Consider the following 17,893-nt stretch of genomic DNA (forward strand, 5'->3'; position numbering starts at 1 on the left):
GTCTGTTTTTGAAGTTTTTCTGTTGTAAGATAGCCACCCGCAGGTCTGTCATTGAATGACCAGACCGGTTAAAGTGTTCCCCCGCTGGTTTTTGAGTATTATGATTCCTGATGTCAGATTTGTGTCCATTAATTCTTTTGCGGAGAGACTGTCCGGTTTGGCCAATGTACATGGCAGAGGGGCATTGCTGGCACATGATGGCATATATCACATTAGTAGATGTGCAGGTGAATGAGCCCCTGATGGTATGGCTGATGTGATTAGGTCCTATGATGATGTCACTTGAATAGATATGTGGACAGAGTTGGCATCGGGCTTTGTTACAAGGATAGGTTCCTGGGTCAGTGTTTTTGTTCAGTGATGTGTGGTTGCTGGTGAGTATTTGCTTTAGGTTGGGGGGTTGTCTGTAAGCGAGGACAGGTCTGTCTCCCAAGATCTGTGAGAGTAAAGGATCATCTTTGAGGACAGGTTGTAGATCTCTGATGATGCGCTGGAGAGGTTTTAGTTGGGGGCTGAAGGTGACAGCTAGTGGTGTTCTGTTATTTTCTTTGTTGGGCCTGTCTTGTAGGAGGTGACTTCTGGGTACTCTTCTGGCTCTGTCAATCTGTTTTTTCACTTCAGCAGGTGAATATTGTGTCTGGCCATTCTATGACAGACCTGCGGGTGGCTATCTTACAACAGAAAAACTTCAAAAACAGACTCCAACGAGAGACTGCTGAGCTGGAATTGATATGCAAACTAGACACAATCAACTCAGGATTGAATAAAGACTGGGAATGGCTGAGCCATTACAAACATTAAATCTATCTCCCCTTGTAAGTATTCTCACACTTCTTATCAAACTGTCTGTACTGGGCTAGCTTGATTATCACTTCAAAAAAAAAATTTCTCTTACTTAATTGGCCTCTCAGAGTTGGTAAGACAACTCCCACCTATTCATGCTCTCTGTATGTGTATATATATCTCCTCAATATATGTTCCACTCTATATGCATCCGAAGAAGTGGGCAGTAGCCCACGAAAGCTTATGCTCTAATAAATTTGTTAGTCTCTAAGGTGCCACAAGTACTCCTGTTCTTTTTGCAGATACAGACTAACACGGCTGCTACTCTGAAACCTGATAGCTTGTAGTCCATCTTTGTGTGGAATATTGGTATAAAGGGCTTCTATGTCCATAGTGGCCAGGATGAAACTAGACTTCCAGCAGGTGGATCAACTCCTGCTACTCTGAAACCTGTCAATCAGCAGGAGTTGATCCACCTGCCGGAAGTCTAGTTTCCTCCTTTTTCACCAGCCACGTTTTAAGTGATGTAATTTTAGCACTTTGAAAATATAGTAGGAGTAGGAGAAGCACAGACAGGTGAGCCTCACCCAGGCAACCTGAATTTACCTCCGTAGAAGAGGGGACCCTGCTTGCTGAGTCTTTTCCCAGTCAGGAAAAAGAAGAACTAGAGCCTACTGCAAGCAGAGCCCTTCAACTTGGCCCCAGTTACCAAAGCCCAGCTGCTACCCTGCGGGCAAGAGAGAGATTTCAAGCACCCAAGAGCATGAGAGGAGTCCTCCTCTCTTCCTGGGTTGAAGAGAACAAACTGAGTTATCAGGGAACTGTCCCTACTAGAACAATTAGATGGTGTAAAAACAATATTGAACAGCTTTTTTAAAAAACTCTATCCCTCTCCACCCTCCCCTTCCCTGTAAAAGGTATAAGCAAAATAGCTGTAATAGCACTACAGAGGAAGAAGATGGGCAGACAGCAACATGCCACTGCATGATAGGACTTCAGAATGCATTAGCTGTTCCCTAAGAATGTATTTCTGTACTAGTGTAGAGGCAAATTCTCCCCTGTGTAGGGGAATGGACATTTTGAGTTGTAACTAGTGGAGATTCTGTGGAATTCTGCTGACAGAGTAAGAGCAGGAAGAGGCCAGAGGTTCACCTTCTAAATCTGTGGCACCCAGATCTCAGGTTTCAAAGGAGAGCCATACAAATGCCCCATCCCACCTTTCTGCTGCCCAGCGTCCCTTAGCTCACTGCACATCCTGGACACCTCCAGGGGCACTCCAGACCACGGAATGCCTCAAGAATCCCCTTGTAGGAAGCAGGGCCGGCTCCAGGGTTTTGGCCGCCCCAAGCAGCCAAAAAAAAAAAGCCGCGATCGGGATCTGCGGCGGCAAGTCCTTCGCTCCGAGTGGGAGTGAGGGACCGTCCGCCGAATTGCCGCCAAATAGCTGGACCTGCCGCCCCTCTCCGGAGTGGCCGCCCCAAGCACCTGCTTGCCAAACTGGTGCCTGGAGCCGGCCCTGGTAGGAAGCTTCCAAACTATGGAGGAGGCAAATAGAATAAGTGATTGAAAACATAGTGTGGGAAAAGTCTGGCAGAAGTTATCTGGCCTCCTCATCCCTTCCAGCTCTGTTTTGTTAACCCCCTTGTTAGGCTTTTCCATGTGTGAGGGGGCTACAGCAGCAGCAGCATTTTCCTGCTGCGTCCCTAAGCCTAGGCCCATGTGTGCAGGCTTCTCTGTGTGAGGAAGTGGAGTGGAGAATGGCCTGGAACCATGTATTTTTTCAAAATTGTGCAAAGATTTTCATAGCTATTTTCCAAACACCCTTATTACTGGTTCTTTGCAACATTTTAGGCCCTTGTCATGCAATGAGATGAATGCAAATGGAACCCTAAGCCGGAAAGGAGACTCATTGACGTCAATGGGGCTCAGTAGGGTTGCAGAGGTTCACCTGTGTGTCTCTCATATAGGATCAGGGCCTTAGTTTTATACCTATATATAGAATCACTTTTGAGATCTGAAGGCTCCAAAAGGAACAACTGAATGCTCTTATTTAGAAAGAGATTTCTAAGTGGCACTCAGAGGCACTAGAGGCCTATCAGCACCTGATGCATGGTGAGTTCTTGTTTTACAACCATCCTCATGGTCTCCTTAAACACTCTAACACAGGAACGTTTGAAAATGTAATTTCAGGCCTAAAATTCAAGGTTTAGAAGGAAGGGTTGGTTGGGGATTTTTGTCTGGGTTGTTATTTCTTGTATTTCGGAGGCGTTGTTTGGGGTTTTGGGGGTTCTGTGTGGGTTTCGGTTTTGTGGAGGTTTTTTTTTTTTTTAATGTTGAAGTTGTACAGATTCAAATACTAATACAAATGTTTTCATTACATTAAAAAAATTCAGTGGAAGGTTGTGGTTTGGATTTAACAATATTCCTGAGTAGTGCTTGGAACAACATGTTAGTGCATTGTGAAGGAGAATGCCAGACTGACTAGAAACGTAAGGGTAATCCGACAGGTCTACATTAATTACCACAGCTGACTAAAATGAGCTGACTAAGCAAGTAGCAGAGGTGGGGAAAAGAAAGTTTGATTTTTAGTATACACTCACTTATAATCATCTAAGACTATTATTTGTAACACAGTAAAGGCAATATATTTTAAAATTTAATTTTGAACCTGAAGTGTCCTTTTAACACCTAAATGTTCTTGTAATAAACCATACTAGCATGATATGAAACAATAAGAATACTTGTAGTGCTTTTCTTCTTCAAAACATTTTACAAATATTACTCAATTAAAAACATTAATAATTCATTGGCAAAGACCCAGATGAAGAACAGACCTGCCCTACTCCCTCTGTGCATTGTGTAATTAACACAATCAAAACTCAATGTTCTACTAGGATTAGAGTTGCTATCTTTCCACTGTGCATCGCTTGAATCAAGCTTCACTTTGCTTTCCAGCTGAAGCACAGCTCCCCCAAGATGAATCAGGCATGGAGTTATTTAGTTTGGGGTTTTGCCTTTATTGGCTTGTCCTGGCCAAGTTATCTTCTCCCTTCTATCCCTAGTTGTATGTTCTGCCATCCATCTAATTGCCCCTCTTCTTGTCATTTTGTTGTACTGATATTTTTCACTTTACCCACTTGCCCCTCCTCCTTCCTTGCCTTTTGTGTCCCTTTCAACCCCTAGAGCATGTTCTTCAGGGAGAATAGGGAATGAAGTGAAAATGAGATGTGCAGAAGCAGGATGGAGTGGGAGCAGAATGAGTAGCACACACATTACAAGCTTCTGTCTCACTTTGCTTCTCAGCCCATCTCATAAAACTGGCATAAACCTTGGAAATGGGGGAACCAGACATAAAGGTAAAATACCCTGTCTCCAGGGAGCAGATAATCTGAAAAGGAAATTGCAGAGGTGTATGGTAAAAAGCTCCTAAGTGTGCAAGTCCATGAATGCCCAGAGCAGTCCCTTGGCCAAAAAAAACTAATTAACTCTGCGTGTTGTTACGGCTGTTCTTTTTATTGCAGTACCAGTGCCCTAACATGATAAAGATAATCAGAGCTCTGAGTACTAATCACATGAATCATCTAAATGATTTGTTAAAACAAACACCTTCAGTCATCCATTATCATCCATTTAGCACCCAAAATGCACTAGTTGTTTTACTGACAAAGAACCTGGTCCCTGCCCCAGATCATTTCTACAGTTTAAAGAGAGACATGATGAATCACAACAAAAACAAAGGGAGTGGGAAGGGTAAATGGAGGCCAAGTGTTGTCATGAGTTTGTTCTGCTAGTTCTGTGGGTGTCTTGGTTTAGGGATTTGGGTACATTTTTATTGTGTTAAAATGATGTTTTAGCTCATTGAAATAGGAATGGAAGGGATGAGTTAATAGGAGATAAGGAGCTGGGAGGTTGTGGTCAGGAGGTAGGGTCTCCCAACTAGTGGTTAGTACCCAAGACTGCAGTTACCGCAATGGGTGTAGTTCAGGGTGGAAACCCCACCTAGGGGATATGTTCAGGGGCCGAGTAGGGGAACCCAGACCCACCCATTCTACAGTGTCCGACCTAGGGTCCTGGGAGTCTGGTTTGGCTCCTCTTAACCTGCAAGGCCTTGCATCCGCCTCAAATCAGCTTCCCTGGGTCAATCCTTACCTCTCTCTGCATCTCAGCTGGCTACCAGCCATCCCTGTGGGGTTCTGCCTTCTGGGCTCCCTGCTCTGGTGCTGGTCCTCAGATCTGTGGTTCATCCATTCCCCAGCTTGGTGTGAGTTCCAGTCATGCCCTGCCCCGGAGCTCACAGAAGACATTCTTCTCTCTGGCCTGCCAGCCCTCAAGTGGGCTCTCTGTCTGCCTTTTAAACCCACCTCCAACATGAGCACGCTCGGCATGGGTGGAGGGGCATGGCCTCCTGAGCCCAAAGTTGCTTCTTAACCTCTTCCTGTCTAGGGGTTTATACACCCCATCACAGAGGGGGTAAAGGAATAGCAAAATGAGTGGGGGGGGGGGAGAGAGAGAGAAGAGGATAAGCAAGGGAGGGATGAGAAAAGCATGATGGTCAGGGAGGGTGAGGTCTGGCCACAGAGAGGAGGTGGATATTGGAGAAAGATGGAAAGAGGTCAAAGCAAAGAGTGAGTCTATCATTTAAATAGAGAAGTTTCAAAACTATGGTTCACAGAACAGTTGGTGGTTCATGACAAGCTGGCTGGCTCCTCCTTACTTCCAAGTGTTCAACCAGATACAATAATTAATGATATACTAAGTTCTTTCCTAATATTTACTTCTCCACATAAACCACCACTGTTGCCACAGGGATGTTGCCAGATTGTGAAGGAGAGGAGACCTGTCTCTACAAAGGTGTGGTTCACTCTGTGACAAAGTTAGAGAACTGCTAATTTAGTAAATGAAAAGAAAGTTGAGAGTTCAGGTTTTGAAGCTGAAAGGTTCTGATGACATTAGAAGGCTGCTGGTGGTGAGGAGGCTACTTTCCAGTGAGAGATGCTCAGAGCAGAAGGGCACCAAGACCAGGGCCTTTTATGAGCTGCTCCCAAAACTTGCTGCTGGTCCCCATATGGAGTGGGAATCTTGGAGAGGGAAGGCCACTGGGCCCACTGCCCTCAGCGGGGCTGATAGACTCTACATTCATCCCCTGCTCCAGAGGTGACACGTGGGGGGCGGGGAACATGGGGTCATGTGTCCCCCACCCCAGAGTTACAGCTTGACTTGTACTGATCATGAATGCATGGACTGAGCATGCTCAGTAACATCTGTTGAAGCTGCTGCCCTCACTCTCCTCCCCACTATCGCCAGGTATGGATCGCCTCTGCCCTGCTCCATGTGGCTGATTATAAACCCTGAGTCCCCATACTGTCCAGTGTGCTCTCCCCAAGTATTTTCATCACAACCCAACTTGCCAAATTGCTAATAGTTTCCTTTAAATCACTGACATCAACATTCTAAGTTGAACTTTAGTCTTTGTGACATCGTTCATGATATCTCCCCTTGGGCCAACATTCAGCATGCACTAGACCTTGGGAATGTACACTTAGCCTCTCCCCACTGACTACAGCTTCATACTGAACTCAAAGCATTCTCCCCATATGTATGTAAAATTGTCATCTCTTCATTTCACTGCTGTACTGGTCTTATACAGCCATATAGTTTTTGCTGTGGAGTCAGCCAGTTGGCATGACAATACCTGTCCTGCTGGAAAACTGCACATGAAGTTTAAAAATAACCAATTAATCATTGCATCTGCTTAAAACTCCCCTAACAGGCATGCATTGTCTGAGCCAATTACACTACACTATAAGATTTTTCTCTTTATCCCCAGGCACCTGTGACTTCATTTGATTTGAATCTAATTAGGTGCACAAGAATGTGAAAAGCAAGTCATTAATATTAATCTTAAAACTGAGCTTTGCAGCACCACCTATTGTAGGAATATCCTAGAAGCCCCAAAGAATAGGCAAGAAGCCACATAGTCTCCTTATCAACATATATTTTATCTTCAAACCTGAGCACCTTGTTGTTGAAACCTAACTGGTTGAATCTAGCAACAGACAAGATGCCTATATAACTTTGCCATAAACAACCCTCTCCCACAAGTCCTCCTTATCCCTTTCACTTGTTAAATAGTTATATGCTACACAATGCAGATGTTACATCATTAAAAGTATTCACCTTCTGGGTGAAGTAAATAGCATACAAATTCCTCAAAACCCTGACTAGAATCACTTGCATATGCTAATGTGATGTGTTTTAAAATAAACCAAATTTACTTAATATTAAACAGTTTCCCTTCCTGGACCGTCACAAGTTTGTTTGTTTTTTAATTGATTTCTGACATTTATTGTACATCTGGATATCCATGTTATTTTTTTTTAAAATCCTTATTTGCTACATTTTCAAATGGGTGAGTGGGCTTTTAATCCGGACCCTGCAAGAGATTCCCGATTGGGGGATCCCTGACAGTGCACAGATTTGCTTGCAGGGTTGGAGCCTTAGCCTATGTTTACACTGCAATGTAAGACCAGGGTTAGTAGGACTTGAGTCAGCTGACTCTGGGTTAGAGAACCCAGGGCTTGAGAATCTACACTGATTGTTAACCCTAGATTAAGAATTTTCTAGCCCAGGCTCAAACCCGAGTCACTGGCATCCACACTGCAGCATGAAGACCTGAGTCAAACCAACCATATCCCAGACTCCCTAGTGCCCACCTGAAACCTGGATGCTGTAGCCCGTTGACCGTGGTGCACTGCAGGAAAACGTGACTGTCCACCCTGCACAGAAATTTTGAACTGCTTTGGGTGGTTGCCTCTGTTTTCAATAGAGTAGATTCTTGGGATAGAGAGGACAAAGGAACTTGGCCCATGGGATTGTGGGATACTTTTTGGAGGACTCCTAGGACCTGAGTCAAGCAGCGTTCCATTTACACCGCAAACCAATAGGGCTCAAACCCTGAGTTAAATCTTGACCTGGGCTGAGACTTGGCAGCCCCTCGGGGTCCTGGGACCCCGTGTCCGAGCCCTGGGTTAGTACATTTGTGTGTGAACGGAAGGGGGGGTGGGCTTGGGCCTGAGCCCAGGCTTACACTTGAGTGGAGATATACCCTAAGGCACTTGCCTTGCTTTGACTTTAACAGGAGTTGTGCATCTGAACCCATATGCCTCTCTTTGAAATGTAGCTCATTTGTGATTGATAGTGTATCCCACACTCTGATCATTCATGCTGACAGTTATTAATTTTATTTTCCAGTTCATGAAAATATGCCTCACAGCACTTGGGGCCCAAACCAGAAAATACAGAACACTTACAATATCAATCAATCACACACAGAGTAACACAATGTCAAACTTAAAAAAAGAAAACCACTTTCTCCACTTTGTCTACAACTCTGCTCCTGCTAGTCCACACCATCAGCTTAAAGCCCAGATGAAGAGATAACTCTCAGAGCAGGCTGAAAAACCTAACAGATTCAGACTGCATTGTATAAGCAGGAAAGGCAAGTTCCAGTCAAGGGCCCTTATCTGAGAATCCCATGCTACTAGCCTGCAGGTTTAACAATCTAGGATGTGTTAATTCTAGAATTCCAGATGATCTCAACAGCTGTGAAAGAACATGAAGAAAAAGGAGGGGATTTTCAGAAAAGCACAAGACCCTTGAGTTTCAGTGAGACATGCTCCTATGTCACTCAGGCACATTTGAAAAATTCACCCAAAGTCTCTGAACACTTTATGCTGCACCATTGAAGTCAAAATGAGCTCTGCCATTAACTTCAGTGGGATCAGGCCTAATATAGCCAAGAACAAAAACATATGTGGCTTTATACATTAAAATTGACACATTGAGTGACAACCAAAATAAACCCTGGAAGCCAGAGAAGTCTATGGGCTACCCATGTAATATGCTCTACGTATATGAAATTGTCAAGAAAGCCGGTAGCTGTATTCTGAAACAGCTGAATTTATGAATGGTCTTCAAATGTAGCCCCACATAGAGCAAATTGCAGTAACCCAGTCTGGAAAACACAGAAAATCATTTACAACTTTGCTCTGATATGTATCAAAGAAAAAGTAAATAATGTAAGTGAAATTCAACAAGGATCAACCTTTTCCTTTCCAACCTTTATTTTCCCAAGCCTGTTGAGCCCTATTTAAGAGAAGACCCTTCAGCAAGGTCTGGTCTACATCTAAACCTTAGGTTGACCTAGCTACCTCACTCAGGGGGTTGAAAAATTCACCCCTCTAGTTAAGCAGACCTAAGCCCCAGCGTAGACATTGCTAGGCCAATGGAAGAACTCCTTCTGTCACTGTAGCAAGTGTCTACACTACAGTGCTACAGCAGCACAGCTGCAGCGCCGTACCTGTGCCTCTGTAGTGTAGACATAACCTGAGTCTACAGAAAAGCTGCAGCTGCAGCAATCAAGCTTAGATTGGGTCTGCTCTATCAATTCATAGTCCAGTGATGACTAGGAGTCCAGGCACAGATATTACAGATCTAGTTATTTCATGGTCCAGTGAGGATGAGGAGTCCAAGCATTGGTGGAACAGGCCAATATAATAGCCAGTGGTGTTGATCATTAGTCAATTGAAGAATAAATTCAAGAGAGGATTTGTAAGCAATGTGTATGGAAGGTTAGTTTATGCTTGTAGTTATTGTGTGCTACTGGAGCTGTTTTTACTAGTACTACTCAAAGTAAAGCCTCTTCATAACACAGTTTGCAGAATGCAACAACATTCTACAAAAAAATCCACAGTATGCGTAGCATATTCAACGATGTAAATACTAGATAGTGAAACTAACAATATTCCCCAGCTGTATTGTATCTAAAGTCAACCACCTGCTGGGGCAAAATACAAACTTTATTTTATTTTTTTTTCACAGGGTGACCTACTTATGATACCCAGTGCACGTTAATTCTTACCACTTGGTGCTCTGTGCAAATAGATTTGACATACAGTGTCACTAGCTAACTCCATAGAGTAAATTCCCCTTTCACTTACCCTAGAGTTGCACAGATTTCAATGGCATTATTGTTAATTGTTTGTGTGCACTGTAGGGAGATAGGGGAACACACTGACAGAATGGTACATCCTAAGGCAGAGGCCAGTGTTACTGCTATCTGATTTAAGAACCAAATAAAACTTAAAAGAACATAGATCATGGACCTCTGCTGACATATATTTGATCTTTTGCTGGTCAGACCTTTCACCACAACTTTTGGCCCCAATCCTGCAAAGGGATCCACATGGACAGATTCTTATGCCCACAGGCATCCCTTTGCAGGATCAAGGTCTTTGTAATGAACAAAGTTGACTTCAAAAAATGGTGAACATTTAATTTTTTTGACCAGCTTTAGTAATGAAATAAGACATTAAAATACCACTGTCCAGTTGAGATTATGAATTACTGTACTAATTGAATCATTTGAATATTCAGTGGTTTTATTAGGAAACTAAGACCCGATCTACCCTGGTTGAACAACAGAATTTAAAAATCATAGTATTTGATTGTTAGACTGTAATCTTTTAGTTCTCTTTAGTTGTCATCTCTCGGGGAAGAATAGCACTAATTAAACTATTGACATTTGCATTTCTCACTCCCTAATCACATTTTAATGCCATTCACTTTGTTCTTCATCTCCCTTGTTATAATTATCATTGAAAGGATGTGCTGAAAAAGCCAATAACTGCATCCACTGAGGCATTCCCTTTCCCCAGTTCTGAGAACTAATTTCCCCAGTATTCATATGGGAAATGCTAAAATGAAAGCCTGGTGCATCAACACTAGATTTCGTATGTTTGCCATAGTTCCGATAACAAATAATACTTAGCACTTTAGCATCTGTTTTCAAAATACTGTACAAACATTAACTAATAGATTAATTGCTAATGCTGTTGCTTGCCGTTTGGGAAACTGATCCACGCCTCTGCCTAAGTTTTCTATAGTGCTCCTCATCTTAACTTCCATGTCTTCAACTGCACCTTTATTAGCTGCCACCTTTCACTGGTTCTTAGCTTTCTTGATGTATGGCTCCTGAAAATCCATAAATGTGCCTGCCATCCTGTACTTCCAACTCCCTGCTCGTTAACATAGGTTCCTGATCTCTCCCAGTATTGCTCTGGGCAGGACATTTCACTTCCATAACACATAGAAATGAAGTTCAAAGAGACGATATGGCAGGCAAGCACTTTAAGCCTTTTCAGCCATCAGAGAAAGTGATCTTATTAAAGCTGTATTTGGCTGGCGAGAAACCAGAGCCACAAGGTTTAACAATACCATTTCTGCTGTTGTCAAGGAGGTTGGATCAAATGTGGGCACTGCTGGATTTTTTCAGTATCCTCATCCTCCCTCTATGCTGTGTCCAAGGAATTAGAAATCTAAAAGAAAAGAGGAGAGACTCAAATGGCAAACTGACACAACTGATTTTATAACAACTGTTTTATTCTGACAAGGGGGTATAATAGAAAGAAAAGCCCAAGCAAGTAATAAAAGCAAGAAAATTCCAACTGGTATAAAAATAGCTAATGCTATTGAGCTAATAGAGTCTCATTCCTCATACTGATGTGGTGAAGAGGATCTTTGTGTCTTGTACACTTAAATATAATATACATTTCATCTCATTTGGCAACTCTCGGCTCTTATGTTGCCAAGTTTTCAGCTCAGCTTTGTCTCTGTTTCCACAAAATTGGAGACACAAATAGTTGCAGTCACAGTTTTGCACCTGTAATTTGCCCCACACAAAAAAGAGGCTAGTGTTCAAAACTCTAGCCTATAGTGTGTATTATAAGCAGAGAACAAATACAAGTTAAACCTTCTTTTTCCCCAGAGACTCTGCCTCATCCAGTGCATGAGAAATGTTACATCCGTGTGTCTGTTCCTATTTCCCCATCCCTCCTGAACCTACTGTGAATACAGCTGTCTGTCACTTCCTTTTTCAGTGTAATCCTGGGGATAGCAGTATAGTGGCTGCCAAAATGTTTTTGTCAGCTCTCTCCTTCCCAATAGTGTTCTGTGTCCAGGTCCAAACTTTCTAGGTTTTCCAGAGACCAGAGGACAAACATTATACAACACTGAAGCGAAAGGCAAAAATTGGCTCCAGTGTGAAGAGTGGCATCAAGCCAAAGGGCACCACCTCCAGTGAGCGCTCTCTCTCTGTGTGAATGTGAAGGCTCTTCTGAGGCACTGGAGAAACTACAAAGCAACAGCAGGGACAAGAAAAGGGTGTTAAGAAGGTGATTGCTGTGTGGGGGCATGCAGAATTGCCAACACTGTAAAAATGTTGGCAGGGACAACTCTCCATATAATAAGCCAGGGGTCTGAGGGCAGGGGTGGGGGTGCTAGGCCCCCTACTGTCAGAGGGTTTGCATGTAAATTCTGGTGCATTTTAGGCTAATTTGAATATGAAGACCCTCATTAAGGGCCTCAGTCACTGTGTGGTCTGGATAACCACCCAGAGGTTTGAAAGCTTATTCACACTTATGAAGACCGCGTAACCCTCCATCCCTAGGAACCCTATCCCCTACAGCGGGCTCTCTCTGCTTGTAGGTCTTCTTGTGAAAAGGCCCACTCACGCACATTGGGAAGGAGGATGGCATCCCAAAGGGAGAATGGCAGGCCTGTTCCCTCTCCTTTCTTCTCAGAGAGTGTTGTAGGGTTTCTCCCTTTTCTAGGGGACTTTTTCTTACAGGACATGGAGCTTCAGTTCTCCTCTTTTTCTCAGGGGATCACAGAGTTTCTATTCAGGGTCTCCCTTTCTCTCTTTCCCCTAAGTTCCCCCATTTCTCCTGCTATTGAAACCCTGCATTGTGTCATGCAACTCTGTGTGTGTGTGTATCCTGTTCTGAACTCCTTTCTCTGTTTACCTCCCTATTCTGGCCCCTTTTCTGTGTTCCCCACTCTATGCATCCCTTCTGTTCTGCCCCTTGTGTCCTTCTTAATTTGGCTCCCTATCTGTATTTGGATTATTGGCTGGGACTCAGGGCCTCCAGGATTGGGTTTACAAACCTACGGCACCTGCAGCCAAACCAAGACAGTTTGTCAATACAGTAGATTTTCTGCTTTTCACTGACATGCTAATGAACTAGCTAAGTTTTGCCAGCGACAGAGGGAGGGAAAAAGCAAATGAACCTACTCAGGCAATAGCAAGACAGGGAAACAAATACCCAGAACTTTACAACTGAAATAGTAATGTATTTGTCTCTGAATTGGGTGCAAGTTGTTTCACAGAAGGCATAAAAAGACAATCTCTGCCCTACGGGATGTACATTATAATCTAGACCATTCTCTGCACTGCATCTATGTGGTCAGAGAGGTTAGTGAACTCAATTCTAGCTCATCCCATTCCTGGAGAGAGCTGGGATCCCAGAAGGAACTTCCTGGTAAGAAGTCATTCCATGCTAACCACATGGAGTCTGTTGTCTTTCTGCTCACACAGCAGGGAGTAAAGGAAAATGAATTCTTTCTCACCCCTCTGCATAGCCACAGAGGACCTGCTCTGATCATAGCTTCAAGCATCTAGCACTTTTCCTTGCAAGCAAATGGGTAGACAGCGGGCAGATTCATGGCTTCGCCTTCACCCCTGGTGAACTGGAACAGTATCCTTCACCCCAAAAAAGGGTGGATTATAAATTACTCTGTCCAGTGCTTAATTTATGCCACAACTTGCCAGCACCTGTAGGCTTGGCAGTTCATAGCCCCACTACCTCTTGGCTCACTGCATCAGTTATGGAAGTAAAAAAATTGATTGAGCCCCAGCACCTAATAGTTTAAGCCCTGGCACATCTTTCATTGCAAATTAAGCACTGACTCTGTCCCAGTGCAAGGGAGGAGCCCTGGAAAGAATGGTGCCGCTTTTCTTTGAGACAGCATAGCTGTGTCCTGCTTCATACTTTAGGTTGAGCCTAAAGGCAATTTAGATGTGACTTATGAGTGGAGGTGACAAACAGTAAGGAGAAGATGGAGTGAGGAAAGACAGTAGTTATCGCAATACTATCCTCTGGCCACCCATTTAGGCACATGCACATCTTGTCAATGACTATATATGCAGGAGGAGCCACCACTGAAGAGAAAGGCTGTCAAGAGTTCAAGTGAGCATATGGAAGTGTTACAAGTGGCAAGGAATTGATGAGAATTATTCAGGGTATTTATGTCATCTTCATGCACATTCAGAGGCCTGGTCTACACTAGGCGTTTATGTCGAAGTTAGCGCCGTTACATCGAATTAACCCTGCACCCGTCCACACCGCGAAGCTATTTAGTTCGACATAGAGGTCTCTTAAATTCGACTTCTGTACTCCTCCCCGACGAGGGGAGTAGTGCTAAATTCGACATGGCCATGTCGAATTAGGCTAGGTGTGGATGGAAATCGACGCTAATAGCTCCGGGAGCTATCCCAGAGTGCACCACTCTGTTGACGATCTGGACAGCAGTCCGAGCTCGTATGCTCTGACCAGCCACACAGGAAAAGCCCCAGGAAAATTTGAATTCCTTTTCCTGTCTGGACAGTTTGAATCTCATTTCCTGTCTGGACATCGTGGCGAGCTCAGCAGCACTGGCAACGATGCAGAGCTCTCCAGCAGTGATGGCCGTGCAATCTCAGAATAGAAAGAGGGCCCCAGCATGGACTGATCGGGAAGTCTTGGATCTCATCGCTGTGTGGGGCCATGAGTCCGTGCTTTCCGAGCTGCGATCCAAAAGACGGAATGCAAAGATCTACGAGAAGATCTCTAAAGACATGTCAGAGAGAGGATACAGCCGGGATGCAACGCAGTGCCGCGTGAAAATCAAGGAGCTGAGACAAGGCTACCAGAAGACCAAAGAGGCAAACGGACGCTCCGGATCCCATCCCCAGACATCCCGTTTCTACAAGGCACTGCATTCCATCCTAGGTGCGGCCGCCACCACTACCCCACCACTGACCGTGGACTCTGAGGATGGGATATTGTCCACGGCCGGTTCCTCGGACATGTTAGCAGACGGGGAAGATGAGGAAGGAGATGAGGAGGACGAGGCAGTCGACAGCGCTTACAACGCTGATTTCCCCGACAGCCAGGATCTCTTCATCACCCTTACAGAGATCCCCTACCAACCGTCCCCAGCCGTTAACCCGGACACAGAATCTGGGGAAGGATCAGCCAGTAAGTGTTTTAAACATCTAAACATTTATTTTTAACAGAACAGGAATATTAAGAATAACAACAATGGCTTTCTCATGATTAGTTTGCCCTTGGCGCTTAACGTTTCAGTCCTGGGCAGTGCAACTATTGAAAAAAAATCTAACAATGTCCGGTTTAGCATGATTGTTCTGCCCAAGCCGCTCTACTGTTTAGTCCCTGCCAGTGCAGCTACAGTAAAATGCGGTCTATATGTCCGGGGATAGAGCAGAAATCCTCCTGGGACATCTCGAGGAAGCTCTCCTGGAGGTAATTGGAAAGCCATTGCATCAGGTTCCTGGGGAGAGTGGCCTTATTGGGTCCTCCGTAGTATGACACGTTTCCGCGCCACGAGACAATCAAGTACTCAGGGATCATTGCCCTGCAGAGCAGGGCGGCATACGGCCCTGGTCTTTGGAGGCTTTCCCGAAGCATTCTTTCTTTCTCACTGTCTGAGATCCTCATCAGGGTGATGTCGCTCATGGTGACCTGCTTTGAATTAGGTAGGGGAATGTTAGTGTTGGGACTGCTTGCCCGTTCCTTTACAGAACTGTAACCACTGGTTTGCAGCCACGCGGTGGAGGCGGGAGAGGGGCAGCATACAGGGATCTTTCCCGGGGACAGCCGCGAGGGGGTGGGACAGGGGCAGAGTTCCTGCTTGCCGGATTGCTGGCAGCAGGGACTGGCATTGCTTTCAATGTGAAAGGAGGCCAGTGCTACTATTAAAGTTTTAAGCTGCCACAAGTCTTCGGCTTACCATGTCTGCCTGCTACACAAATTCCGGTGTCCTGCCCCGCTTCTCAGATCTGCAGTGCAAGACCCCAAGCACTGAATGCGAAGGCCGAGAATTCGACCTTGTCCTGAGTGCGCATGTGATAGGTGCTGTGCATGGTCTTGTTCACAGAGAAAGACTATGTTCTTTGTTCACAACTACATTTATCTTTCTGAGGAATTCACTCCCTTTTTCCCATTCCCACAGCCACATCTGAGACTGTCTCACAACCTAGCCTGGCATCACACTCCCAGAGGCTAGCACAGATTAGGCGTAGGAAGAAGAGGACACGGGAGGACATGTTCTCGGAACTTATGGGCTGCTCCCGAGCCCAGGCAGCACAGCAGACCCAGTGGCGGGAGAACTTGTCCCAAATGCACCAAGCACACATGGAACGGGAGGAGAGGTGGCGGCAGGAAGACCAGCAGGCGACTCAAACGCTGCTTGGACTAATGAGGGAGCAAACGGACACGCTCCGGCGCCTTGTGGATGTTCTGCAGGAACAGAGGCAGGAGGACAGAGCCCCACTGCAGTCTATCTGTAACCGCCCTCCCCCGCCACCAAGTCCCATACCCCCCTCACCCAAAGTGCAAAGAAGGAGGGGTGGCAGAGTCCGTGCAAACTCTCACTCCACCCCTGCAGACAGCTCTAGTAGTAGAAGGCTCTCATTCCCCAAAATTTGACAAGTTCTTTCCTTCCCGCCTCACACAAGCCCCCGTCCAAGTTTCACCTCCCAGTTTCATGTGTAGTTGCTAATAAAAAATATGTTTCCGTTAATTACTGTTTCCATCATGTTCTTTTGGAGGAGGGGGGGAAGGGGGTTGGTAATTGGACAGGACAGTCACCTTTAGCAGGGTACAGAGGCGGGGGCAGGTCCAGCAGCAGGGCACATACACAGTGCAGTCACTGGTTACCCTGGTCAGTCTGGGAGGTGGTTTTCATGTTCTGTGGTGGGGGGTGGGTTGCTCTGTGACTTTGTGGCGGGGGGGGGCAGTTACAGATCTTATGCGGCGGTCCTTATCCTGGATCACAGAGCCACGCAGCAGGGGATCTGTAACCGTCCTCCCCCTGCCACAAAGTCACATAGCCCCACCATACACACAGTCCCGATCAGGAGGGGTGACAGGCTCCGTTGAAACAACCAGTCCACCACAGCGGAGCCTGTCAATCCTGGAGTTTAGAAGCGTCATTTGCGTCACTACACTACACCCGCTCCCCACCACAGTCTGCGTCCCAGGTTTAAAACATTCCCGCGAAAACAGTGATAAAAAAACGGTGTTCATTAACAAAGTAGAAGTGATTTTATTTCTAAACGTGTGTTGGAAGGGGGTGAAGGGGGTATGTAACTGGAGAAGATAGTCAACATTAACTGGGTAAAGAAACGGGGGCAGGTTCAGCTTCTCTGTACACAAACTTAAAAGTCACAGGTTACCCTGCTCACTCAGGAACCTAGCTTTCAAAGCCTCCCGGATGCACAGCGCGTCCCGCTGGGCTCTTCTAATCACCCGGCTGTCTGTCTGGGCGTAATCAGAAGCCAGGCTATTTGCCTCAACCTCCCACCCCGCCATAAAGGTCTCCCCCTTGCTCTCACAGAGATTGTGGAGCACACAGCAAGCTGCTATAACAATGGGGATATTGGTTTCGCTGAGATCACAGCGAGTCAGTAAGCTTCTCCATCTCCCCTTGAGACGGCCAAAAGCACACTCCACCACCATTCTGCACTTGCTCAGCCGGTAGTTGAAGAGTTCTTTTTCACTGTCCAGGGCGCCAGTATAGGGCTTCATGAGCCAGGGCATTAGCGGGTAGGCTGGGTCCCCGAGGATGACTATAGGCATCTCCACATCCCCAACAGTTATTTTGTGGTCCGGGAAGTAAGTACCTTCCTGCAGCCGTCTAAACAGACCAGAGTTCCTGAAAACACGAGCGTCATGAACCTTGCCCGGCCATCTGACGTAGATGTTCGTAAAACGTCCCCTGTGGTCCACCAGTGCTTGCAGCACCATGGAAAAGTAGCCCTTTCTGTTAATGTACTGGCTGGCCTGGTGGTCCGGTGCCAGGATAGGGATGTGAGTTCCATCTATGGCCCCACCGCAGTTTGGGAATCCCATCGCTGCGAAGCCATCTATGATCACCTCCACGTTTCCCAGGGTCACTACCTTTGACAGCAGTACATCAACGATTGCCTTGG

The 17,893-nt window shown here is 45.6% G+C and overlaps 1 protein-coding gene across 1 annotated transcript in view; it reads right to left on the minus strand.

Annotated features, from left to right (window-relative positions):
• The window catches only part of PTPRZ1 (protein tyrosine phosphatase receptor type Z1), a 348,294-nt gene that overhangs the window by 323,786 nt on the left and 6,615 nt on the right, over positions 1-17,893 (minus strand). Inside the window, exon 2 of the mRNA XM_065556031.1 lies at positions 11,059-11,159. The gene's annotated coding sequence lies outside the window, so the exon portion shown is untranslated. The remainder of the gene's footprint in view (positions 1-11,058; positions 11,160-17,893) is intronic.

This window comes from Chrysemys picta, chromosome 1 (assembly GCF_011386835.1).
Source record: "Chrysemys picta bellii isolate R12L10 chromosome 1, ASM1138683v2, whole genome shotgun sequence".
NCBI classification, from domain to species: domain Eukaryota; kingdom Metazoa; phylum Chordata; order Testudines; family Emydidae; genus Chrysemys; species Chrysemys picta.